Source organism: Osmia bicornis, chromosome 2 (genome assembly GCF_907164935.1).
Source record: "Osmia bicornis bicornis chromosome 2, iOsmBic2.1, whole genome shotgun sequence".
NCBI lineage: Eukaryota > Metazoa > Arthropoda > Insecta > Hymenoptera > Megachilidae > Osmia > Osmia bicornis.
Genome location: NC_060217.1, coordinates 755,443 through 782,841, shown reverse-complemented (window position 1 = coordinate 782,841; position 27,399 = coordinate 755,443). Strand labels below are relative to the sequence as shown.

Genomic DNA, 27,399 nt, shown 5'->3' with positions numbered 1-27,399 from the left:
GTCAAATTCTTTTAACATTATAAAAAATATTACAACAATTTTACTGCCTATGAAAAATTAATTAACTCAAACTTTAGTCACTGAGTCCCTTCTTGTATCCAACAGTACAATTTTTATGTCAAAATATTAATTTCCTAAAAACCAAGGAATTTTTTCTTCTTGCAAAACTAGTTACGATTATTTATAGAATATTCATCGAATTTAATATGAATATTTTTCTCGTAAATTTATAGAATAATATTTAAATGAATCAAAGGTTGCAATAATAATTCAAATTCAACAGGTACTGTCAAATTACTAAAGTGACATCTTTAGAAAATCAATGTTTAAACATATAGGTATAATTATCTTCATGCAAGAGTTAATTAAATGTTAAATAGATCGATACGGTTATGATTATGTTACATATTATATCGACGAAAATATTGAAGAAAAAATCGGACGTTTCCTCTGAACGAACAATATTACGAAATAATTCACTACTCCGTCTACGATATCTGGATCGCTGCTGCACTATAGGAAGAGTCTGTCCCTGATAACGATAAACTTTTCCTGTTGTCGACTGGGAACAATCGCCACCCGAGGATGCATAACTCATTTGCTCTTCTTCGTGGTGTAAAACCCCTGTATTTGACAAGATAAAAAATTGCGTACCATTTGGTTCAAACACGCTTGTCAACTTCGTCCCAATTTCTTCTGATAAAATTGCGGAAACGTGTAGTAGATTTGTCAATTACAAAAAAAAAGATAAAACCAACTGAATATATATCAACATTGAATATATGGAACGCTGATAAAATTGAAAAATTATATATACATATTCGACAGAAAGTTTCGATATTTGAAATTTATTTCGACAAATAAGATGATATTTCATGCGTGATTTGGATTCGAAACGTCTACGTGAAACCCACGCAATTCGAATATAAACAGTATTTCACACGATCTTCCCAGAATATTTACGTTTCCCATATTTTCAAAATACTTTTAACCATGGTTTCCTGAATTATACTCTCACCTGCATTTCATGCTGCTAAATACGTAAGCTTGTCCCACCCACGTAGATAAAGGGGAGGTTGGGTAAAAATAGGGAAGAAGTCTCCTGTTCTACGATGCTTTGCTTACAACCAACCTGATACTTTCACCGTCTACCGACCTGGAAATACCATTCGTTCAGTATGTTTTGAACTAGTTATTCACCTTCCTTTTTTCTTTTTAAGAATTCACGACATAATCCTGTTGTAAATTGTCAGCTACCTACTACGAGTGAATTATCGACAGCATTATGTCACAAGTACAGGCGCAGAATATTAATGTGTAATAGCAAAATACCATTATGTATACGTAATTTATTCCAAAATACTCGAGAAATATTTTTTACGTAATAATCGTTAAATGAATTATAAATTGAGATAATAGAAGATTTGATTTAAAATAAAAATAGAAACTTATGAAATTTTACAATGAGTTATGGTTGGAATAATTTCCAATGTGTTCTTTTTTTAATTATACATAGAAAATTTTCTTAATTCATTATTCGATTGCAAAATATTTATTTTTAACACGTTCATTATCATTGGGGTCACTAATGACCAATACAGCAAGCTCAATACACTCAAATAGTTAAAAAAGGATGAAAGAAAAAATAATCTTAAACAGAAATAACATTATGTTGATAATGTGAGATACCAAACAAATCAATTATTGCTACAATGATTGGAAATGATTTTATTCCATACTGAATAATTCCATCTTCGTTATAATTAAAAAGCATCCAAATTTTTAAGTTCGATTGTGATCACTGTAACAAGGGTGCACTAAATCATGATAATGTAAGTACACTTGCGATCAAATCAAACTTCCCTTAATTTTGACGATATTAATATTAATAGTGATTTAGAAAGGAAATAATACAATTTTTAGTTAATAAATATTATAAAATTTAGTATATAACTAATAAATATCAGTTCAACCCTTCCCGCGTAAACGTTCACACGCAAGTGATAGGACCACAGACCCCAAATTTTGAGGGGACCACCTCTATCGCCAAATTCCCCCGAGTGGCCTGTGGAGAAGGGCAAGAACCTGAAACATTACCATCTTTCCTGAGAAAGCCTGATTTGATAGCGAGTGTACTCAAGTACATTATTAAAAGTTTGAAGCTATTTTATTAAAATTTGTAACACTCTGAGGAAATTTTACGTGAGGTAATAAACTGTGCATTAATTTACCTTGTTTAACAAGTAATCAATTAATGAACTACACATTTAAGCTAATAATTAGTTTGCATACCTCTTTTAATTTATCGTTTATAATTAAATCTTTCAAGAGTACTTGATAGATACTTTGAACAACTAAATGATAGTGTTGTTAAAATTTACGAGCAACCCGTTTAACGAAGTATCCTTCTAACTCATTTCCTAAATTGAAATCACCGTAATCACAATGTCCTTCGCAAAGTGGAAACCTCTTAACATTTGAAGTTGAGAGCACATTAATAGTGTCGGCCGTAGTAAAGCATATTACATGAATGACATCACGTTCTAGAACAGTTGTATGCAAATACGTCATTGACCATCATTAACCTCTTCGTGTTTATAGTTCATTTCCACTAATTTTTTATAGCGCACAGTGCAAGCAGTTTCACTAGATAAATGAACAGCTTGCATACTCGTTACGTTTAAATGTACCCATCGCGCTTATGACTTTGCTCACATAATTATACGGAAAAATTTATTATATAACGATTACAATAATTTCACACTATGTTTATAAAAATATGAATTTAACTGCTACTAGTATTATGTACTCGTGATGTTTGGAACTTAACTTTTTACACTATAGTCTACTCTATCGGATACCAATTAGAATTTGAAAATTAATAATTTTGTGGTATATATCGAAATTGCAAAAATCATAGGTTTCTTTAATCGTTAAGTAATTATAATATTATAAAATATTAATAATAGGGGTGTGCAAGTACTCGAGAATTCGGATCGGGATCAGGTTCAGGCGAGATCCTGAAAGATTGTCCAGCACATTTTGTTCGGGTACCTGTAATTTCAAGACCCGATTTCTACTCGAGACGAAACTCAATACACTACACAAATTTTTGAGCTAAGGTTGAAAAATTCAGGTTGAATACAATGTCGTCTCCTGAATTGAATCGCGGTTCTCAAGTTCGTGTCCTAAGACAAATTTGAGTACCGAGTTGATATTTGGCTCCCAAAATTCCGGGTAGCCGAACAAATTAATGTACTGGACAAACTTTCAGGGCGTCGGCCATCTCGAGCCAACCCTTAATTGATATCTTTTATGGTTAAATATTTCAAGCTTTTACAAAATACAAATTAGGGTAATTTATTATTTTTGTACCGAAAAAGGTTTGAAAGAATATAGAAATTGATACCTGATAGAAAGTAGAGGCTAACTGGTAATGATCGATTCGTCATGTGTGTAACGAGCAATTTCAATCCGTGACGTCACGCAAATATTTATGCGGTCACGATACAATACGGTGCATCTATTTACGGTTCGCTGGATTGTAAATTTGAGAAAAGCGCGGTTACACGTAATAGAATGGAGTTACACGCGATAGAATGTTAATCAGGATAATGGATACACATCAGTGGAACGTCATCGTTAATTCATGTGTCAATTATTTAGAAAGATGTAACGTCTGCCAGTGACGTCACGATCTGATCTCATTCCTAGCTAATGCACCCAATGATCCTTCAATATAAAATATTACATTATTCTATTAAAATATTATATATAATACTTTTATTTTATGAAAAATTTTTACACTGGCATATAAAGATGCTATTAAAATGGTTATTTTTTATATAGAATATACAATTGTTTACAAACTCAATACCAAGTTAAACTTATTTTTACAGAAATATGATATTAATACTTTTTCCACCTTTGAGAATGAATTAAAAAATTTTTGCTAATTAATAAGTGTTTTCGATAATTTTGCAGACACATTAAAATGAGAACCCTGTCTATAAATTTGATTATTTAAAAATAAAATCACGTCTTGCATTAATTACTTCTTGTCACTGACGTCACTCAAGATTTTTAAAACAGATTCTACATTTTTTCTTATATATAAAATTGCAAGTTTCTTAGAAAATGAAGAGATAAATTAAAAGAATAAGATAAGAGCAATACGTTCGTTTCTTGAAATTAATTCTTATAATGTAAACGAATTATTAGAGGTAATAGTGTCAAGTCAAATACAAATTTCTATCTGATTGAATGCATTTAATAATCGTTAAAATTTTACGTAAAGTACAGTTATGTATATATCACTCTGAAATTTTATTAAGAGATTAGTAGAGAATTTGTACAGATTGACCTCATTGTATAAAAAACAATATCGCGTGATACTTACAAGTTCTCGTTACTTAATGGAATATTGGCAGAAAACATGAATACATTGATCGAGCGTTATTTATACACCGTTTTATCTGAAGCCGTTACAAAGTGTGATAAATGTGTAGTTTACGCTACAAGACAGATCGACAATTGTCAGTTGGCCATTAAAGTGTTGCACGATATTAGTTTCATCGCGCGAAGGCTGCGCGTGACATCACATTCTAAAATTATTTATTAACAAATCCGACCTTTACCGTTACCTCATATCTTTAGTTACTTAATTGTTACTTATTCGAGGCCATTTCCAGTGATATCGCTCGCGTCAGATCACAAATTGTCTTTTCTTTGTTTACTTGAGCAATTAATCGTGTTACCGTATGATATACAACATTACATTTTTTTTATTTAATATAATCGTGTATGTCTAAAACAGTATTCAGTTAATTAGACAAATAATTTACAACTTCTTTTCTTTTTCTTTTTTAATTTCTTATTTCTAGAATTTATAAATTTATTTTACTTAAGATATTGCATCAGTTTAGTAATTTCAAAATGTAATAAAACTAATGAAAATGAACAAATTTTTAGATAAAAATTCAAACAATTCTTTCTGATGTCAATGTCAGATGATGTCATGAATTATTTAATTGAAATTCAATTACAGCTGGTATCATACTTGCAAAATTAAACATTATTTATAAATTTTTTGGATTATTTATAATTATTATTGAATTATTATAGTTTAGTTATTAAATGATTAGGATTTGGATTAGCATTTGACTTCATCCCATGTTCTCAATTAGAAAGACCAAATGTTTGTCTAAGAAAGGTTAAAAGTTACTTACACAAAGTTTCATTACCACGTGAAACAGTAAAGTTTAAAGATACACTAAATCTTAAACAATATAAATAGTTTCGACACAAAAGAAGAATTGTCATAAAAACGCGAGATTCTCAAATGGTGCTGAATGGCAATAAAAGAATTAATTACCAAATGACCTAACCCATTAAATTTACAACCACTATAATTTCTAGAATCACCCAATTGACCAAAGACTATGAATTTCGTAGCCGCTGATAGTGACATCATTCCGTTGAGCTGTTTATTGTGAACGTGAATGAAACAGTTCAATGTGACAATCGGCAATAACGTTGAGAGAATAAGCGGCCTCTTTATGAGTGTGCCGATAACCCGTCGTATTCCGCTTATGCGTGCAAGAGCCTGGCTGCCACCCCTCGCCCGCCAACCCTTGTTCTCTGACCGCTGTTTCTCGGTAAACGGGCAAAAAAAAAAATTAAAAAAAAGAACGACTCCAAAATTAATGAACCGCGTACAGAGTTTATCGCCACGAGATGCTGGCATGCCGAGCCGCTCGTAAACTCGCCTATATACTCCGGATACCGATACCAAATGACAGCGACTCGTTTCATGGAAATCGACAATACCGGGCTAATAATAACGTCGACGTGATCGCGAGTTAATTTCGAGGGTTACGATTGATAAGAAATATCGTTCTGTTGATTCAGATTCTCAGATTTAATTTCAATCAGTTTTGCATGGTGGCTGAATATGTTGCCATAATTAGGTAGGGAGCGGGGTGGACTTGGTTCTTTTAAAATATGAACTGGTAAAAAATTATTGAAATGAGTAAAAATGTATTCAACTCGTAAAACGCGAAATGCAATATGCAATGTAATTAAATGCAAAAAGTACAATAATACTCTTATTACGGGAAATCAGAACCGAAAACTATGTTAGAATTAAACAACATTAGACATTTGATACTAGCCCACCCTCAGATAAAAATTCTAAATAGTTACGCCAATGAGTAACAGGAAGAGAAAGATTAATTGTGAGTTTCAATAAATTGGAAAGCATTGTTGGGTTGATTAATAAGCTTCTTAATAGACTCTTACCGTTAGATGCCAATAATTATTGATCGAAAACCAATTAACTACCTTATTGTCATGTCTACTAGATAATTTTGTACATTGTAGAAATACAATGGACAGGGATCGGGTCAATAAGTCTTTGATCGTTAATGATTTATCTATAAATCAATCAAAATATACGGTTAATATCACTTTGATGAACGTATTATTTTATGGAATCGATGGCTCTTATAATTTTATGTTTATTTTTATACTAAAGAAGAGATTAATTACTGAGCATTGGAATAAGCAAAGTTTTCTTCTGGGATGAGCCAGACGTCATAGAGATTTTGAAATTTTGAAATTTTAGAAGTCTGAAATACTTGGGTTGTGGAATTCCGGAATTTTCGAATTTTAAAGTTTTAAAACGATAAAGAGGCCAGGCCCACTCTGACTCCTACTTATTGTTAGTTACGTTAATGCTACTGAAAGAAGCTTCTCTAATCTGCACTAAAGAATGACAAATTTTTAAATAGTAATTAGTATCTAATACAATTAATAAAAATGAAGAAAAGAAAGTTGGTGTAAAAAGTCATGTATTAAAACCACGAATTCTGGTATATTGTAAAGCGATGGTAATTATCTACTTCATTTGTGAAAGTTTAGATGAAGTGTAAAATAGATTTTGTTTAAATGAAATGAAAATTGTTTTTGGTGGAGTGTGAAATTGGGATTGAATAGGGGTCGAAGGGATGGAAATTGCGATATAAAGCGGTGATCAATGTTTAAATTCCAATTTTCTATCAACGAAAAGGAATGAATGTCAATGTAAAATACCTAGTATCAAAAGTCGTTAATCAATTTCGACGAATCAGTTTATCGAATATACATACATATACATATAAGATTTGTTTGTATGACGCGTTTCTTAACTATGAAACAAAGTAATGCTTATGAGATTATAAGAGTCGCATAACAGAACAGATTCATTGATCCCAAACAAATCTATTCATGGAAAATATTTTATCACACTTTCATTGGGTAATCATTTTTTATCTTAAGTATCAAATACTTTTTACTTAGAAAGACTTAGAGTTACTGCATCCATGCGGTATTTATATGAAATATATTTCCTGTAAGAAAATTATAAATTTTTAGAATACTAACTTTTGGACATAATTCTACCACACGGTTAGATAAAATTAAAATACACTCGAAAAAAATAAAAAAGTGCTAATGATCCTTATTATAACTGTTGTAAAACTAATGTATAACACACCAGTGCATTAAGTTATAAAACTCAGAATTACGTAGTACCTAATAGGTTCGTTAAGCTCTAAAATAGGTCAACAAAAAATAAAGTTATCGCATAAAAGAATGATAACTAATCTGAATACTTACTCAATCGCGCGTATCATTTTACTCATTCACTAAAATTGTACCAAAATATATTTGTTTATTAAGTTCACAAAATTTCAGTTCATTCTATGTCTGCATTCTGCCCCTCCTTCTTATTGAAAAAATGAAATAAATCGAAACAGAATTCAATCGCGAGTACAAAATTTGTAAAATTCAAGTAAAATTAATGACCTCCTCTTGCTCCACCCAAGGATAATTAAATACAATATGAGCCTATAAAATTAATAATATTCACAGAAATTGTTTTTCTGTATAATATTTAGACCTCATTTAAGACTCTTAATGAAGAAGTTCATTAACACATAGAGTACTAAATCTTAAAACAAATATTTAATAAGTCTTAATGGTTAATTATGAAGCAAAATATTTTTCATCGCTTAATTACGCGAATATGCAGAAACACAAATTTTTGAGTAATTTGAGTAATTGAGTAAAATCAGCCATATGTAATATAAGACCAACTAATTGCAATTACTCGAAATGCGATCATTCTATTTCTCAATTTAAATTCATTAAAACGTGAATACTTTCTCTGTCGATAATGCGATTATATGAAACTCGGGGTGGCTCTTGTAGTATTCTAAGTATTAAAACTGGGAAGGCTAATGAAGGAAAAAGACAAAAGAGTAAACGTAGGTACAAACGAGAATCTCGTTGGAACGGTAACCTAAATCACGTGTCAGCGAGCTAGTGGGTTCCAGGAATACACATCATTATAGTTATTAGCATAAAGGAGTAGCCGCACAGGAATGGAAACCGCGGGTCGAACAAAGATTTCACAGATTCCACGGAATTTATCAATTCGTAAATTACACAAAGCGCGAGAGTAACGGTGTCACGAGAGCTACATACAACGGCTTGCTTCATCCATGTGGGACGTTTAAGGGTGGACGCAATCTATCTCTTACGAAACGTATAACCTCGATACACGCTATCTGAAGAAGCTCTGGAGTTCAAGGGGTCTCGATGTGTACCGTGCAGGAACGTCAAGAACTCGAGAATCGTAGGTCGAACAATATTAGGTTGTCACGGATGAAACGATCAATTTTAACGATAGAATCTTTATTAAAACAATATTCATTAACCAAAAGGTGTTTCAAATAGTATACATTTTATTAAAGAAACCAATTGTTCAAAATTATACACTTCAGTTGACTCGTTCACTTTAAAGACTCATATCCTTTAATCAATCCCACGTTAGTAATTTTTGTAATGTAAAATGAAAAACCTATGATCCTAGAATGATATTTCATTTATATAACAAACAAACAAAAAGTGGAGTACAATAATGAGTTCAAACTTATTTTTAAAGTGTTGTGACCAAACTTAAAGAATATAGTATTCATAAAAATAAATTTAAAAACCCTTAATAAACATGGGGACAGTTTTGACTATCAACCAGCAACAGAATAAAAAAAAATACACCTACGAGTAACGTAAAACAAAGCAAATTAAAAGTTCCATCTCACAAAAACGCTGTATGAAACTTTAATCATCTATTTATTTGTGTCGTTGAAATTAAATTTTACATTCTGTACTGCACTTTTCTACACGAATTAGAAAAAGTTCATTCTTCGTCGTTTCTTTGTCACAAAAACATTTCTTTGTAACCAGATTGTAACTTTTTTCCGTTCTACACTTATCGTTAGTAGCTATGTTTAAATTAAGAAAGCCCAGTTTTATTTTTTATTTGTTGCAAAGAAGCGTTGTAAATGATGGGTATTGGCGTAATTAGTATTTTCTTCTAGGGTGGGAAAAGTTTCTTAGCTTTATTAAGTGTCAAGTGTTTGTCTTACGTCTTACGAGCGAATATTACAAATTTCGAATGTTTTAATTTTAGAATCTTAGAATTTTTGAAATTCAGAGTCTTAGAACCTTGCAACAGTAAGGAGACTAATCCACATTTGGGGAAGGGGTCCTCACCCTGGCCTCTTCTCAATTGCGCCAATAGTGAAGGGTAACAATTTAATAAAAAGTAAATATATTACAAAGAGATAACAAGAAAAAAAAGTGATCAAAATTTATGAAATCTATTAATAGACTCTTTTATGGCAGAGGTCATTGAGTGAAAAGCAATTAATAATCCTTTAATCATTAATGATTCATTTGTAACTAAATCAAAATTTCTTCCAATTTTTCATAAATATTAATCTAGAAAATTATAGTCTACACATAGTAAATCATAAAATTATGACTGCAATTATCCCTTTTGTTTGTAATCTAGTTAAGACCTTATCATTTATTTTAATCAATACTGGACACATGATCCGAAAATTTCATCATAATTTCTGTTAATTATTGCAAGAAACTTTTATATTAATTCTTATCTGAATTTACGTCTTCCTAAATCAGATACAACTACAATCAGTTTCTCTTATGGTTATCTCTATCAGTGGTTTCATTAAATGGATGAAATCTGGCCAGCCAATGAAACCATAAAAATCGTACAAACAGCCCTCTGTGTACCGTTGACAGGGATGACAAACAGCATCTCCGCTTTCGTTCAGAGCGTTCGAACGAAAAATAAGCGACTACACGGTAGGAAGCAACAAACGATTAGTCTCGTGACAAAAGGGAATCAGGAATTCCTGCTCGGTAGGCAGGGTTCACGGGATCGATTCCCAAAAATAGGGCGCGCACCAGCCGCATATCCGTTTCTATTTCCGCGCGAGCAACACGTACGTATTCAGATCAGAGATACGTTATACTAACTTGATACGTATAAGCCGGGTATTTTTTCCAGCTCATGTGTCGTCGATAAATTAAAGCAGAAAGAAACTTCAGCTGGTTGCACTCGAAGTTATGGTGCGAGGACCCGATAAAAGTCCCCTTGTCGTTCATTTCGACTGTGACACAATTACAGAAATCTGTAAAAATAGTATTCCATTTAGTTCTGGTAGAGGTGAAAGCTGTGGGGTATTCGTGATGTTCAAATTTTCAGAGAAACACGTTGCTCATTTGCTGCAATAATTCATTTGAAATTCAAATTAAACTTCAAAAATTTCACATTTTTGTTAATACTCCTTTAAATAATATTTTAAGTAATCATCAAACCAAAATTTCATCGACGTTTTATTCTTTTATTTTTAATAATAATTTAAATAGGAGAATGTTTATAGATATTTTGGGAGGGTTTGGTTGAAAATTTGGAAAGAAGCCCCCAACATTTAATAATTTTGTGTTCAAAATGATTGAAAAAATATTATTAAAAAAATCTTACAAATCGTAAACTTGTCTAAAAATGTTCAGCTTCTCGTGCATTAAAAGGAATATTTCCCATGTTTTCAGTGTTTTCTGTAGGATAGGATGAGCGCGCTGCTTGTGTATCTCTTCAGGCTACATTGAATTATTGACCTTAATCACTTGCTGACGCATTAAGTAACGCGTTATCGCTTGAAACTTCCGTTTTCACCTCGACACACGATCTTCAAGCTGTAATGTCTGCTTGCTCGAGACTGATTACAACTCTCTATCAACTGCATACAAAATTTCAAATTATAAAAGCATCATTCATTACCGTATTTTATATTTTATTACTTCTAAAAGCCTTATAATCTTCATTATCTACGATAACAAATTCTAATTATTTATTATACCGTTCTGATAAATTTTAAACTGTTAATTTGTAATACACATGTTACACATGGTTTTAATTCTCGTAATTAATAAATCTGCATTTTTACATACTGAAGTATCTCTATTGTATATTAAATTATTGATTTTCTAATTTTAATCCTGCTAGTTTAAAAGTATTAGCTTTTATACTGATGCAATTTAAAAATACTTCTATATTAAAAATTTCCTGTATTCCAAATCACAAACTCTCTGTATTTAACCCTACTACTAGCTTAAAGTATTAATTAGATTGTAACATGAGTCCTCATCTTTTATTCTCCAAATAAAATTGTACTGCTTCTATTGCAAATTAAAATTACGTATTCACAATCCAATATTCAAGAAACAAATCAAAATAGCTTAAACACTTGTTCAATATGCATTCCTTTACTCAAACTCGATTTAAGCAGGCCGAAGATCAATTAAATTCTCTCTAGCAACTATATTCGCTCAATCCCTGTACCGTGAAATGGTAACCAAGTGTTGTAAGCATGTTTGTCATTGGCGATGATCGATGATCGAAAGCAAACGATGCGGTCAGAGTCAGCAAACGCAAAGTGGTAAATCAATGGAGACAAATTCCATTAACTCGAGAAACGTAGAAACTCAAACGTTGCGATCGAAACGCGTCTTTCGTGGAACTATAGAATGCGCCAGAGGAGGTCTGCGACGGAAAGGCTGACGTTACGATTGGCGCCAATGTTGCGCTTATATGGATGAGAATCGGTGAAGCTAAACTTGACACTCGACCCTTGCGCGCTAGAAACACGCCACGACTGATTAGAATTGGATCGAAACGTTTAGGGTTACATGGGAGTTCAATGCTAATTGTAAGCAAGTACAATGGCGAGTGATGGACAGTTGTGTGGCATGTTTATCAAAGCCCTATTCAAGGAACATCAATTGTGAAACTTGTTTCATACTTCCAAGCAGTATTAACATGTTAAATGTCAACTGCTAACAAGAATTTAATGTAACTGAATAGTTAAAGGGAGAAATTTTAAAAACAATTGAAAATAGTATTAATAGTATTCAATTGGAAATTTATCCATCGCTGATCACATTGGTTTATTTCTGTTAAATATAATTATAATGTGTAATCAAGTTAATTAAATTCAATTATTTAAATATCGATGACGTAGTAGTCAACGTGTGAATAATAATTTTTGTCATTTCAGAGAATATTTATAATATTTTGGAATATGCAATATTAATTTTAACTAATTGTTAGTGGAATTAGTGGAATATATAAAAAATTGAAATACTTTTATTATGATAGAGTATAATTTCTTTCTGCTAAAATATTCCTTGAATAATTTTCTATTAAATGTTCAAATTTGAAAATTTATATATATTGAAACGTATTCATTTTGAGAATGAAAAGGAGAAGAAAATTTTTCCAACAATTTATTAATTTTCATCTCTGAATAATAATACAAAAAACCATACGTACATATAAAATTTTCTCAATTATAACGAACGAAAATTCTATGAAATATTAATTATGCAAACCACTGATTTTAACACGCTCTTTAGAGTCCTGAATCCGTTATGGTTCTTCAGATATAATTACATTCATGTTTAATTTTCACACACGGTATATGGTATTAAATTGTCTTTTTTTCAAAAGCGTGAGCATGAATATTTCAAAGGTTCGGATGACGATCACGTTTTACCACTATTAGGTACACAAGCGATTACCGACAAAGGGCCTTCTCGATTCGATGCAGCTCACGTTGTTCGTTAACTTCGAAGATCGTAAATCATTGGCATCATCCAACCCAGTCATTCATGGCTGAAATACTCCACCGTGTATCATCGATTATTGGCCACAATTTTTTCTTTATTCCTCGACATAATGAACCAGGAACGATCACAATGTCATCGTTATTGCGACATTAATGTCCGTATACCCCAGATCAGCCATTATTCTTAACCCAGCAACATCTTTATTTGTTCATTCAATAATATTTTTTATAGAGTCATCCTATTTGATAATATGGTAGACTCAATCCTCAATACATATCAAAATGATTTTAAAAATCTACCTCACATTTTAATTTGAAGAAAGAATTTGTTGTTAAATAACAATAATATGAATATAACATGTGAACAAATTGCAAACTCAGCTATTGTAAGAATTTCTAAAATAATACATGATATAAAATTATATTTATAATACTTTCCAGCATTACCACATGAGAAAGAAATAGAAAACAATAATGTTCTATTTTATTAATAATCTTTTAAATACATATCACAATTTCTGAAATGCCGTCTATAGAAGACTAAGAGAAACTACTATTATGTATACTGACGATAATGAAAAAATACATGATTCCTAAAGCTAAAAGACTTATCCCATCCTTGATAGAATCTCTAGTTACGAAAGGGTTAACCAATTTATTCGAACAGCAACAATAAAAGCCTATATAACTTGCTACGTATAAAATGATCTTAACCAGAAGAATAAGTATCGCCCGAGGTAATAAATAGCAAAGAGGAACTATTCTTTACGTAATTACTTCCTTGTCTTGATCAAAAGTGCAACAAGTAAAAGAAAAGAATAATATAGTAAAGATGAAAAGAAACAGTTCGGCGATGCGCGAATTTAAGCATACTCTTAAATAATAACGTTCGATGGTATCGATAAAGAGATCGACGCCCGGAGCTCGTATTTACCGCGTGATTATCGCGATCGATTCATCTCGAACACAGATAAATCGGTACCTGCAGCAAGCGATTTACGTGTGTCGTACGCGCAAGTGTTGGGTATATGTAGAATGGACCATTTCCGACCTAGCTGGGACCCCTGAATAAAGCCATTTATGGTGCTTTACCTCTTTATCGTTTCACATTCTCATTTCTCGTGACTATATTGGTTCAAACGATTTGTTGAGAATTAATTGGATAATAATTGATCAATAGCTAATTATGTAACAATAAAAGTAATAACTTAATAGTGTGATAAATTGAACATTTTTAATACAAAAAGAAATGTTTTTCTAAACAAATTTTACTATACAGTACACTATGAAACACACTGGTTAGAGAAGTTTAAATAAAATTAGCTTTAAAATTCAGAAACTCAAAGAGAGAAAAACAATTTCCTGAAACGAAAAGAAAATGAAAATATGATTAATGTCAATACACTTACAGCTTCATATTTTACCATGTTTTTCTAATTTTCTATCTTAATAATTTTGTTCTTAAAACGAATTTTTGAAGTCTTTATAAATTTATAGCAAATTTCAAACGTACATTTGTTCATATTTAACATTCAAAGGACAAGATATTGCGAAACACTTCCACATAATTATGCTACATTCAATATGTAACTGTAATCTAGCTGCAAGCACCTGTTGTTACATGCTCCTCCCATGTACGAAACTCTGTTAATAGGAATTAATATTCAAGTTGCGCGGAAATTAATTTCGAGATGCTAGTTCCTATCAATTCGCAAACACAGGTTCTCAATTTACTAACAACTGTACCGGATATCTAGGAAATAATTTCATTGAATTAACAGCTTGACGTGTTAATTTCCACGAATTAAATATTATCAAGTATTGAATTATTATTTAATATAATCTGCTGCATTACTAAACACACAGTTACTCTATGAAAAACTTGCTCTTTAAAAGAAAAAAGAAAAATTAAAAAGGCCTAATTTAAAATTAAAGCAGCATTATCCAAATAAATACCTAATTCTCTTTGACCAGCACACATGTCCCCATAATTACACCTTACAAAAGAATTCCACCTACGAAGCAGTTAAATTCAAACTTTTCGTGGTATTCCATGCATACCTGATCGGGATCGATAGAAATGGAAACGAGGAGTCGAATCGAAAGGTGCGGGATTAGAAAAAACCGGCAAGGGTTGTCGAGGAACGTGAAACGAGGGCCGATATTTTATACAAGACCGCTGATCAATTTTTTTCTGCACGCGATCTTTCTTTCGGTGTCTCGACGAAGAAAGCGGTTTGAAAAAGGGAGCAAAAGGTATTGTAGAACCGCTCGTAAAAAAGAAAATAATAAAAGGAAGAGGAGAAAGGAGGACGAGGAAAGAAGTTAAATCGTAATCCACGTTATTCAGAGCCACGATGATGAATTTGCATAACGACAGACTGGTCCCCTCGATGCTTATCTCCACTTACGAAGCTCCGTATGACACGTAGTTTTTTTTTCTAGCGAATTTTTAACAGATTCCCTTTTTCGGCTTCTTCCTCGACGAGAGAGGTCGGTACTCAACGCTTGAAGAATGTTAGCTCAACGTTACGTAACTGCTATCATCTGTTCGTAATGTTTCTTACAACTGTGATTCTTTTTCAAGAATTTCATACACATACTTTAACCACTGGTGTCACGTGTTTCTGACTTTGATACATGTTTGCTAGGTCGTTGACTTTTATGGTACATATTTCTATTAAACCCTTGAATGACCGAGCTGGGTCGATCATGACCCAGACCTATGAAAAGTTTCCAATGATACCTCGTTTTAATTTTAGGCGTATCAATCTTTAAGCGAAAAGGTTTAATGCAGTGGAAAATAATCTGTAAAGGGATCAAGTAAAATTTAGAAAATGAAAATTGTACATAATATGGAGAGTTAGTGTACAGTAGTAGTAGCTTCTCTTCTTTTTTTTTAGAAGTTATTGTAATATAACTCCAATTACTGAATTTATCGTTATCGCTATCATATTCTCGCGCCATTTTTCAAATTCACAAAAGCACCAAAACATATTCCAATTTAAAATAGTAACTAGAAAAGTATAATGCCAAAAGCACCGAATTAATTTCTAGGCCTAATATTTATAATTTAGAAATTGTTCATTCGGTAAAATTATAAACATTGTGAATCTAGGTATGTAACACATTAGATAATACAATTGATTGTGAATAAAATGGTTGCATTTCTGTATCTCGATATGGTTATTTGAAACAAAATCAACTTAGATGTTCAGAAACATTTCGATCAAAATAATTATTATTTTCAAGCCTTATTACGATAGATCCTTGACATCCTTACATTAATAATCAGAATGAATTATAAGTTATCAGATGCACTCTGACCACTTTGGAGTAAATGATAACTCGATTACTTAACGAAAATACATGTGACCAATTTGTAATGTAATCAAAGTATTATAGTGATAAAATTTTACAAGGGTTATCATTTTAATCGAAACGTTTCAAACTGAAGAATAAGATTTGGTTCCAAGTAAAAAAAAATATCAGTTATAAGATGGTATTCTTTTTGTTCCTGAAATTTGAATTACTTTTTTAAATTATCCATATTTTTTAATGAACTCAATCGATAAGATTGTATACTTTTAATAGTTTTTTTCTTTCTATGAGTATAATAGTTTCTCAATATATTATATAATGAGATATTGAGGTATAACTATTATAAGCATTCTTAACCTTCAGAGATGATAACCCCAACCCCCAAGAATCATCATATGATATTCTTTCTTATATCAGGCTTACTCAGGGAAAATGGTGACGCCCTGGGTTCCCACACTTCCCCGTAGGCATCCCCGGCGACAATGACACTGTGGAGAAACGAGTCTCAATATATTATAGATCTGTAGCCTCCCAAAATACACGTATAAACGTTTATGCGGAACAATTAAAATTTATATTTACTTTGCTATACCTGCTTTTCAGTTATGTACTAAGCTCTGTAATATTTAATAATTAAAACTTATATTATTTTTCACTAAATTACTTTTAATATCAACATTGTCAAAATTAGGATTTTGAGAATTAGCTTTCCCTAGGGAAGCTTACTTTGATCGCGAATCTATACTCTTAATACTTGAGCATCCACTCATCGAAGACGTATATGTATATGTATACGTTCTTCGAAACGAAAGAATTAATAGCTTTTTTCCAAACGCTAGTTCAGCAGTAAAAATTGAAATTCAATATATAAAATCGCTCTTACACGTCAAATTCCATAAATTGATATTCAAATAATTCTTAAAATACACTTATCAAGAAATAAGATTTTTGCAATAATAATCAAGCAAATGTTTCTTTGTTAAATCAAAACCTTTTAATTCGTTGGTGTTTATGTGCCCGAAAATCTTTGTTCGCCTCATTCCACTTGCAAATTATTCGTCTTCGATCATTCGTAGTCCGTCGAATCGCGTTCGCAAACAGCAAGAACAGCCTGGCCGTTCGCCTCGAACGAAATTTCATGAAGCGAAAGGTGAGAGAAAAACGAGACGAAAACGAAGGAATACCGGTCGGTCCGTGTGCAAGAGGAAAAGGTCGCGAAAGAGAAGTTGTTGCGAGGATGATCGTGACAAGAGCAAAAGGAAGAACCGGTCGCTTGTACCACCGGTAACGGGAATAAAAAAGAGAATAAACAAAAATCAACAGTACCGAAGAAATGCAAAAAGGAGAAGAAAGAAAATAATTAGATACGAAGCCGCCGCTTACGTAATGAAAAATCACAGGCAACATTGCTGTGTGCACGAAATTCAATCATTTTACGTGCCATTCCACGTTAAATCGCATAACACTGGATCCCATAATTATGAGATCTTCTTCAAAATATATAGAATTTTTTGTGAGTGGTGATGAAAACTGAGTAATGTAATATTTTTATTATTTTGTTTCACTACTACCCTTGAATTAGTTTGAAAAAAATATCAATGGTAATATATTGCCCCATTTTCTGAAATTTTACAAAGGTTTGAATGCTTCAAATTTTGTATAATCGAATAATTAAAAAAAAAAGACAGAGAAAAAGCGAAATTGAAATAACGTTATTAGTAATGTAATAATCTATAAATGCAATACTAATTTAAAATTACAATATAAGTTTTTAATTCTTCGCCTTATAATATTGAGTCACGTTCGTTACGCAACTTACAGTTCAAATATCTTTGGCTGGTATTTCTAGTGTGATTGAATTTTGAGCTGATTTTTAATTATAATTTGTCCAGTCCAAGATCTTTGAATGCCATAAATGCATAACATTTTGAGTTTCTTTATTTGTTTTAAAATGTAAGCAATGAATAATAGCTCTGACTAACGCAACTGTCAAAAAATCATAGCAAAAGGAGTTAATCTAATAGCTTATATTTGAAAATTAACAAATTGTATCCTTAACAAATTAGCGTTTTAATGTTTATTGCCTACTAAATATTTATTTTCACCGTAGCAAATAATTTATTAATATCCTGTAGGCGTTTAGTGGAGGGGGAAAGCGGTGAGTCTCCCCGGACGCTCTTAGCTTGGGTCGGCGACCGCCAGGTGGCAGTGGGATCGGATCGGTTCTCTCGCTGGCGGTCCCCCGGTATGCGATTCGGATATATAGGAATTCTGAAAAACGGGGTTATAGGCGTCTGGGGCAGGGATCGACTGTCGTCAGCCCCACTGACGAGTCTGGCAGGCGCGATCCCGAGACAAAAAAACGCCTTTTTCTCTTCCCACGATCCCTAGCAAATTAATATTACCAGTTGCTGTGCTTAGAGGTATCAATTAATATGTTATTTTACCATTAACAAACATTTTGAATCCCAAAGAAAAAAGAAATTTATGATTATGAAGACCCCAATGTCGTGGCTCCGATGATCAAATGATTTTTTTCCTTTACACGCTACTTTATAAGTCCTTCGCGATCCTCTCGCGTTATCCCTTTACTTTCGACGATGACTCGTCCGCTTGAGACGAACAGAGGGAACGACGTGGCAGAAGATACGGCTGGAGATCGATGTAACAAGAGGAAAACGAAAACGAAACGACGAGGTAGAGGAAGGATCGAGAATGCGAAGACGTAACATTGGTCGGAGAAAGAGATAAAGAGAAACGAGCCAGGGTATACACGTATGTACACATACCGACAGCGTCTGCCCACGATTCCACTCGACCAGCGTCATCCGGCCGAGAGCTGAGGACGCTTAATATTACTGCACATTATGCAGATTCCGAAGACTGTCTCCCCTTCGTCCTCTTCTTCGTGCTGTTCGAGTTCGTTTCACCCCCTGCCTCGCTTCTCGGTCGGATACCAGATCTCGTCGTGCTGTTTGCTTGGCGAACAACCGATCGTGGACCACTTCGCACGCTGGATCAGCTTGTCCATTCTATTCCAGTAAATAGACAGTTTTGTTTCTGAAATCAAGCAAATTCTTCTAAGTTTAGCTCAGCTAAATTCAAACATCGGGAGAGCTTTTGCAGCAACCAGGGGTGGGTTGGCTATCGGGGATTCGGATAAATTCCCGGTGAATCGGTAGAAACTTGAAGCCTAATTAATTCAAATTAGAGCTCGTATTCTACCAGGGAACTGTCGTGTCACTAATCTTCCGGTAAAAATTTAAGTCCTAGTTCGCCCCTGGCAACAATCTAACCGAAAAAATGAATGTGAAAAAGGAACATATGGTATTAGAGTTTGTAATCTGATCTAATCTTTATGTGTAATTAAACACAGTATTACCTCTAAGGATGGAAAGAGATTTTTATCTTTCTAAGTAGAAAGTCTTCGTCCTCACCACTTTTTTTTATTTGTATGTGAAAATGGTGATATTTGCATCATTCTTTAATTTTGTAGATTCTGAAAAGAATATTGACTACTAAGATTATTTAAATAAGTATTAAATACTTTAAAAGTTATCGTGGACTTATTGTTAGACCAGTTAAGCCGAATTTATGCAATTAAAATCCATTATTTCCATTTAATGGGTAAACAAAATTTTCAAACATCTCTTGGATATTAATTCTGATTCTTTTGTTCGTTTGCATTAGGTAAGCTATTTTCTGACACCATTTACAGAGAATTTCTCTTAAAAGTGTTCACAGTAAAGAATTTTTCTTTGTTATTTCTAGTTGTAGAGTCGTATACTTTTGAAAAAGAAATTCGCTTTGTCTGTTATTTGCCTTTCTTCTCATCATATCTTAGCAAATCCACGAATATTCAAAGCTTTTTATTAAAAGATATAAACTCATGTGGAAACTTCGTTCTTCCCTCCTAGGTTTTTCTAAAGAATAAAAATTGAATAAGTTTAGAAAAGAAATTTTCTATTTTCTTTTACACGAATTTATTGTAAAAACAGATAAGTGTTAATTTAATGCAAATACTTTTTTACCCAGAATATTCTAAAGAATTGATTTGCCTAAAAAAAGTATACGAAATATTTATATTTTGCATGTACAAAAAAAATCATTATAGCTTCCTATATAATTATTTTTTTAACTTCACTTTGAATAGAGTTGCCAAAAATCCTCCATAACCAAGACCCGATTAAAGTTCCTGGGAACCAGGACTAGCAAACTTTCAAAGCTCTCCTTGGTCCATTTTGGTTCAAAAATTAAAATTTAGTAAATGGAAGGTTTATAAGGGGGCTCCTGAAGAACGATGCCGTTTCTTTTAAATAAAGTAATTGCAATAAAGCGAAGTATAGTATATTTTTACTTGATCGTATATCGTGAAAAATAATTATTATCTGTAGAGCGACGTAAAATTACGTTTTTCGTGTAGTAATTAATAAAAAAGGAGGAAGCTGGTGTTGGATTTCCATTCACGATTGGCTTACAAGGAACCGCAAAGATCGATTTAATGTACATTAATGATTTAATGCATTTAAATGTCGATAAAAGCTCGAGTTCGATGATTTTGCCGTTATGAGTATAAATGGGTTAACGCTGCTGAATTCTGATGAGAAAGTTCGATGATTTCGGCACAGCGCTGATACCGGTCCCAAGATCGAATTGGACCGGTTCCGGCCAATCTGGATTCAAAATCGGATTGCATAAAGCGACAGGTACAACGTCTGCCTTCAAGTATCGCAATTAATCGTATATATAAAACATCCATTTTTCATTTTTTTTTTTTCTTTTCTCGACCACTCCTTGAAGTATTATGTACTTGTGATTTTAATGTCAGACGCGTTTTGCAACGCGCGACCATATGCATACGTTACGGTGTTTTAAACTCTTTTTATGAAGCGTTAGGTCTTACACCATGACATCATTCTTATTTCAATTATATCTCTGGCTTACGTGTTGCGAAAGATGTATTATTTTTAGGGGGTGCTTCGATATTGCTGTACATCCTCCATCACTTTAGAAATTTTTCATTTTAATTTCGCAAATTATGCGAATATCTGATTCTTTTCTTGTAAAATCTCAATTCGAATAAATTCTAAGGTATTATTTAACATTGATTATTATTAACATTGAAACTTTGAAGTTACAGAGGGTTAATGACTTCTGACAAAGTTTTGTCCAATGATTTTCACCCTTGTCGAAAGAGGTTTATTGCTCAACTCTAGCCAGTCTATCCTTCACAATGGCAAATAAATCGGCAACAAAACACAGCTGCATAGATTATTGTCGACAAGAGCTCAATGGTCGCTGTTATCGCGGCAAACGGCCTAAGGAAAACGTTACGTTGCTTTTCGCCGAAGGCGACGCGTGGCAAATCAAGCCCGTATCGAGAACAATTCCTAGCGAATGAAATGGCTTTATCGTACCTCGGATTTCCTGCTTACTATGTACAAGGTGATTCCCCGATCAGTTTGTAAGCCGAGAATATTTAGCGAAAACGATACATTTGATGCTGCAAAATTTTATGTAATCAGACCTGCTTGGATGCACGGTTACGCGACAACGTCATGCTGATCGTGTGCTTTTATAATTGAATTTTAGAATGGGCTGACACAGTAATTTTAAGTTCTTTGATCACTACGATTACGAAAATTCAAAATAATTTTAATATACAAAGTACAACTTGAATGAACCGTTTAACGTCCGAAGAAAAATCGATTCTCGTAATATTACGGATCTAGTTTTGTTGGTGTCTTTTTCCTAAAATGTACTTTCAAAAATTTTTTCATAATTTCATTGTCTTCAATGAAACTTCACATAAACTAAATAAAAATAAATTTTCTATGCTAATTGTTTGCTTTTTATTTGGATTCTTAAGTGATTAATTTTATCTTAATTAATCTAGTTATGAAAATAAACTAACATTCTAAACAATAGGATTTTTAATCAAAATTACCGCTTAATAGAAAAATGGTAACTTTTTAACCGTGTGATATTCGAGCATTTTTTAAAAACTTGCAACAAGTGTTTCTCGAGTCGACAAAAGAAAAAGTCAGATGCAACCGATATAGACACACATATAGGGTGCTCATTAAACTGTTGGAAAATTACAAGTATCGAATTTATTGTGTTACCAGCCACGGTTACAGGGAACGTCCACCCTAGAACGTGCCCCATAACGTTACGGCCCGATAACAGCAATACCGGGATCACGGTGAACATTCGCGTTACCTGGTCGTGTAGAACTTGTTTAACAATACTTTAATTCCACCTCGCCGACACGGCCATTGTTGGTGCACCTTTATCGGGCAAACGTCCAGCATCGCAATCGTAATCGGCGGGGAGGAATGGTTGTTGGTGGGTGCTGTAGCAAAGAAGGGGGGAAAATTAAAGTGGTGCATTAAACTCGCTGCGCCGCACCGCGCCAGTGCAATTTGCTCGAGAGTCTCGCTTTCTTTCCGATAAACGAAGGAAAGTCGAACCGTGTGTTACTTTCCTTAAAAGGAACACGTGCGGTAAGGTGATTTAAACAGAGGTTATCTGAAATCAGAATGATGCTGCAAAGATAATTGAAAAATTGCACTTTGTTTGTATGCTGTATGACTCAGAAATTTTTTTAAAATGCTAGTTTTTAGAATAGTATTTTACTTCTGTAACAAGATTAATTCAGATTATTCCCTTATATAATTGATTCCAATTCTAATTTGTGAATCAAATCTTATTGCTCGTTAATCAACATATGCTCTAAAATATTATGTGCACCTTTCAAAGCCATAAATCGGTCAAAACTATGTACTTCCATTAGATATTAATACAATGGACCTTTTCGATTATTGTATGATTTACTTAAGAAATATTAATTAGCTTATACATTATATCGTATATTGTTATAATTAATATTTATTAACTCCGTGCTTTTTTTATTAATTAAAGATTAATTTTTCAGGAGTTATAATAACTCTAATTATTCAATTAATCGTTTAGTTTTATTATACTCTCGCGCCATTTTTCAAATACACAGAACTGTGACAAAATATTCAAATTTATAATACACTTTAAAAGACATCGAATTAATTTGTACACGTAATACACACGTCATTAGCATACACTTTAATGGACATATTACTTATTAAAAAATATTTAACAACTGTTCAAATTCATATTTTTAAAAAACTAATTTGTACAGCATAATATAATGATCTAATCAGGCATTAGAATGAAATTACAATATAATAATTATAGTGTATATAAATAAACAGTTGAACCATCAATAATGTATGAGAACCTAAAAACAGGTATAATTTTATCAACTACTTACAATGAGTAATCAGAACCTACAACAGTATTATCTTTCAGTAATAAAATATGACTTTACTTAACACAAAGGACGATTTTCCCAAAATTATATCAAACTCATTAGAATTTTACGTTTTTTTTTTCTTTTTTTGCCATAACACCATTCAGAACTTTTAAAACTTTTTAACTTATAAAAATGAAAGAGCTAAAAGCGATGGGAAAGTATAAAAAGATCTGTAGCAATTTCATTCTCAGAGCTTCTGCGCAGTGATCCAGAAAAAAAACTGTTTATAAGGTTTTACACTAAATTTCACATCATAGATCCAGGAACCTGAGCAGTAATGTAAATATTTGGGCCTGCGGCTCTCGTAAACGTCCGCCATTCGGCGAAAACTGGCGGCACATGCTGGAACTCGCTCTTCACAATTAGGTTTATAAGATCACTTCAAAAATTCTGAAGCACGAGAAATATCTCACAGACTCCGTGTCGTTTTCATACCCAACCATTTATGTTAAATTGATGCTATTGCGAACGAAAAAGAAATCAAAATCATCAAAAAAATGATTTAAGTAATTTAGAATCTAACCCTCTTTTAGATTATGGGGACCACCCTAAAAAATTTTAAACAAAACATTTTTGCAATGCATGTTCATATAATTATTTGAAAATTTATGTAATTCTCTGTTATCTCGGCGAGTAAATTAGTTTGCATTTATCAATTCTATAAAATAATATTTAAACTAACTTACACAGCACCGGTCCGGGGAAAATCTACTATAGGAAGCTATAGCCTCCAGCCTCTAGCCTCACTTTCCAGGGGTCCCCATTCTAAGCCTTCCATTTATTATACCAACAAATATTGAACAAAATTCTTTTGACTTTTTTCTGTACGATTAGATGTTATTTCATTTTATTTAGAATAAATTTCAATTTCTGAAGCAAAACTTATTAACCAAAGAGGCTCTTAAAGGTTTGATAGCCCCAGGCTACAGAAACCTTAATCTGGTCCTGTCTCTGCAAGTTACCTATGAAACTTAAATTAGAAATCGGAAGAAGAGTTAATTCTACATAATTTCAGGAGAGCTTTACGTTAAGAAAGTGACAGTTTACATTTCTGCAATTTACAAAAATATAATTCTCTTTATTAGACAATGCAAAAATCCTTAAGTCTGACATTTAAATACAATTTGTAACGTTTGAATAAACGTTTAGGTACAAAATTGGCAAATGTAGAAGTACACCATACATTTTTAAAGAGGCTAAATATACTTTAAAGAGGCGTGAGTTACAAACCATGGAAAGGAGTAGCCTAATAACAAGTGAATTTTATTTTTAGCGTTGACATAAAACACCTACATGAACATCTGTTTGAAAAAACTTGTAACAGAATGCGGGAAAAGGAAATCAGTAGAGAATATTCTGACTACTACTTTCTATAATATTATAAATAAAAAATATTTATCACTTCACTAAATGATTAACATTTGAAGTACGAGATACGGAAATAAATATCTTTCAATCGTGTAACCTTGATAATTTGCTACAAAAAACTGAGAAACGATAAAAGAAAATTCAATTTATTTGGTATATAAATTAATTCTGTGGCTTTTCGTTTCTTTAATTGAAAATTTATTTTTTTAAAGTCAAGGTAACTTCAATTATTGAAGCAATTTTTATTGTTATATTTTCACGCCACTTTTCAAATACACAGAAGCGCGGGAAAATATTCAAATTTGAAATGATAATTGAAAAATGGTAAAGCACTAAATTATTTTTAGTAATACTAAAAATTAAACTACAACTAATCTAAAATTCTTGTTATACATATTTCCCAATGAAAATATAATAAACAAATAATCGTATTAAATACAAAGTTATGAAATTGAGAAATTAGACACATTTAGATTCAAAGGATTCTAACGACATAGTTAGAAGATAAAATCATTAGTACTATTGTTTCTCGCACATCACGCCTAATATTTAAACAGTGACTCTATTGATGTAGATACATATTCACAACGCATAAACTTGTCGACAAGGACAGTCTTCTTAGCTTAAGTGGTGTGCTTCGTTCACAATGTAGATTACCAATCATAACGTGTAACAAAGTACTCTGTCGTCTCGTTTAATACGTAAGCGTTCGCTATCCGTACAAGATGTTGTAGAACCATCCTACACGACTTCAATTTAATTAAAGTTCAACCAATTCTATTTTTTTTTTTATTAATACAAAGCCTTTTGACGACAGCTTAAAACTAAATTCACATTGCAAACTTAAGTTCTGATATAGTTTGTACGTGGGAAAGATATTTAAATTAATGTGCCAACTAAAACTGTTGCTTTTTGATTCTGATTTACACCTACAGAATGAATAATAAATTTTCTATTTGTTAATTATGTTAATTGAGTGATAATCGGTATCGTAAGAGAAATATAATGGAAAAATAATGATTTTAATTATGAGAATTACTGGATAAGGAAACCAGGTTTATCTGTTTCGAAACAGAAGAGGAAAATGAAGATGAGAATAGCTGCTAGAGCGAAATTATCTGCGGAACACTATATTGACTCAAGACTAACAGAGACCTTTCAGCCTCTAAAATTCTGTTTTACATCTTCCTGCTATTTCCCTTTGAACACGAGCTACACAATCTTCTATTTAAGGAAAAAGATAAAAAAAGTAATTAAAAAGTTTAGCAAATAGATTAATACAAAATTGAAGTGTTTTAACACCTTGTGTAAAAAATTCTTTTCTTTAAATCCGAAAAGGAGGTTAAACTTGAAACTAAATAAATTTTAAGAAATAATAATAAAAATCAATCAATTAGTCAGAAAATAAAATTTCTCGTCCACTATTAAGGATAGAATTAATTAATTAATTTACATTCATGCTCTCAGTTTTCTACCTTATGTTATTTTAATACGATAATACTGTTCTTGAATATTTTTTTTTATTTTCTTTTTCTAATCATTAATTATTCCATTCGTTAGCCAGCGACAACCAACATGACCAACATAAAAACTTATGTTACACTTTCGACCCGACGAATTTCGCGAAAACAAGCGACGCGTAATTCGCGATAGATCATTCTATCGCGTAACCGCGAAATTATGTCACGCCCGAGTGTGATTCTTGTCCAAGCTGGAGGATTACGTCATGTCGATGCTTGAAAGCAAGTATATGCTGGCATAACATATTTGGAAGATCGTTTCGTACCGAGGTCGTCATGTAAAAATGAACAGATAAGACCGACAAAGAATCAAAATCCGCAATAAGTTACGAGTTCGTTTCAGAAGCGAAAACCATTCGTTTGTATCTCCCCGTATAAGCTCACCTACTTTCTCATAAAAGAAAACCGTGGCCATTATTGAATTTATAGTTCAATGTTTTATTAAAAATCTAGAACGAATATTAAACCACTGATTCTCAGAGGTTTAAAGTACATTGTTTTCAAGATAGTACTTTTTATTATAAATAAAAGTAAATATAAAGTGATGGGAAAATAAATAAGTCTGTACTTATATTAAAAGTATTGATACTATAAAAATTTAATAAAAGTAAAAGAACAAAATTGTGATGAAAGCATAGTAAAATTCATATAGGACCGGATTACGATCCCTGGAGCCCGGGGCTATCAAACATTTGAGGGTTGATTCAAAAATTGAAATTCATTCTAAATAAAATTAAATAATATTTAATCGTAAAGAAAAAGGCATCAGTAAACATTTCATTTAATATTTGTTGACATAGCA

At 32.2% G+C, this 27,399-nt stretch overlaps 1 protein-coding gene and 1 long non-coding RNA gene across 2 annotated transcripts in view; one reads left to right on the top strand and one right to left on the bottom strand.

The window, feature by feature from the left end:
* Positions 1–27,399, top strand: part of LOC114880310 (collagen alpha-2(IV) chain) — a 79,012-nt gene that overhangs the window by 6,055 nt on the left and 45,558 nt on the right. The gene's annotated exons all lie outside the window — the stretch shown is intronic.
* LOC123989290 lies at positions 8,844–11,909 on the bottom strand. The gene is made up of 3 exons (XR_006830526.1): positions 11,753–11,909; positions 10,895–11,150; positions 8,844–10,541 (listed from the first exon to the last, which is right to left on the bottom strand). It is a non-coding gene; the product is annotated as an uncharacterized LOC123989290 (long non-coding RNA).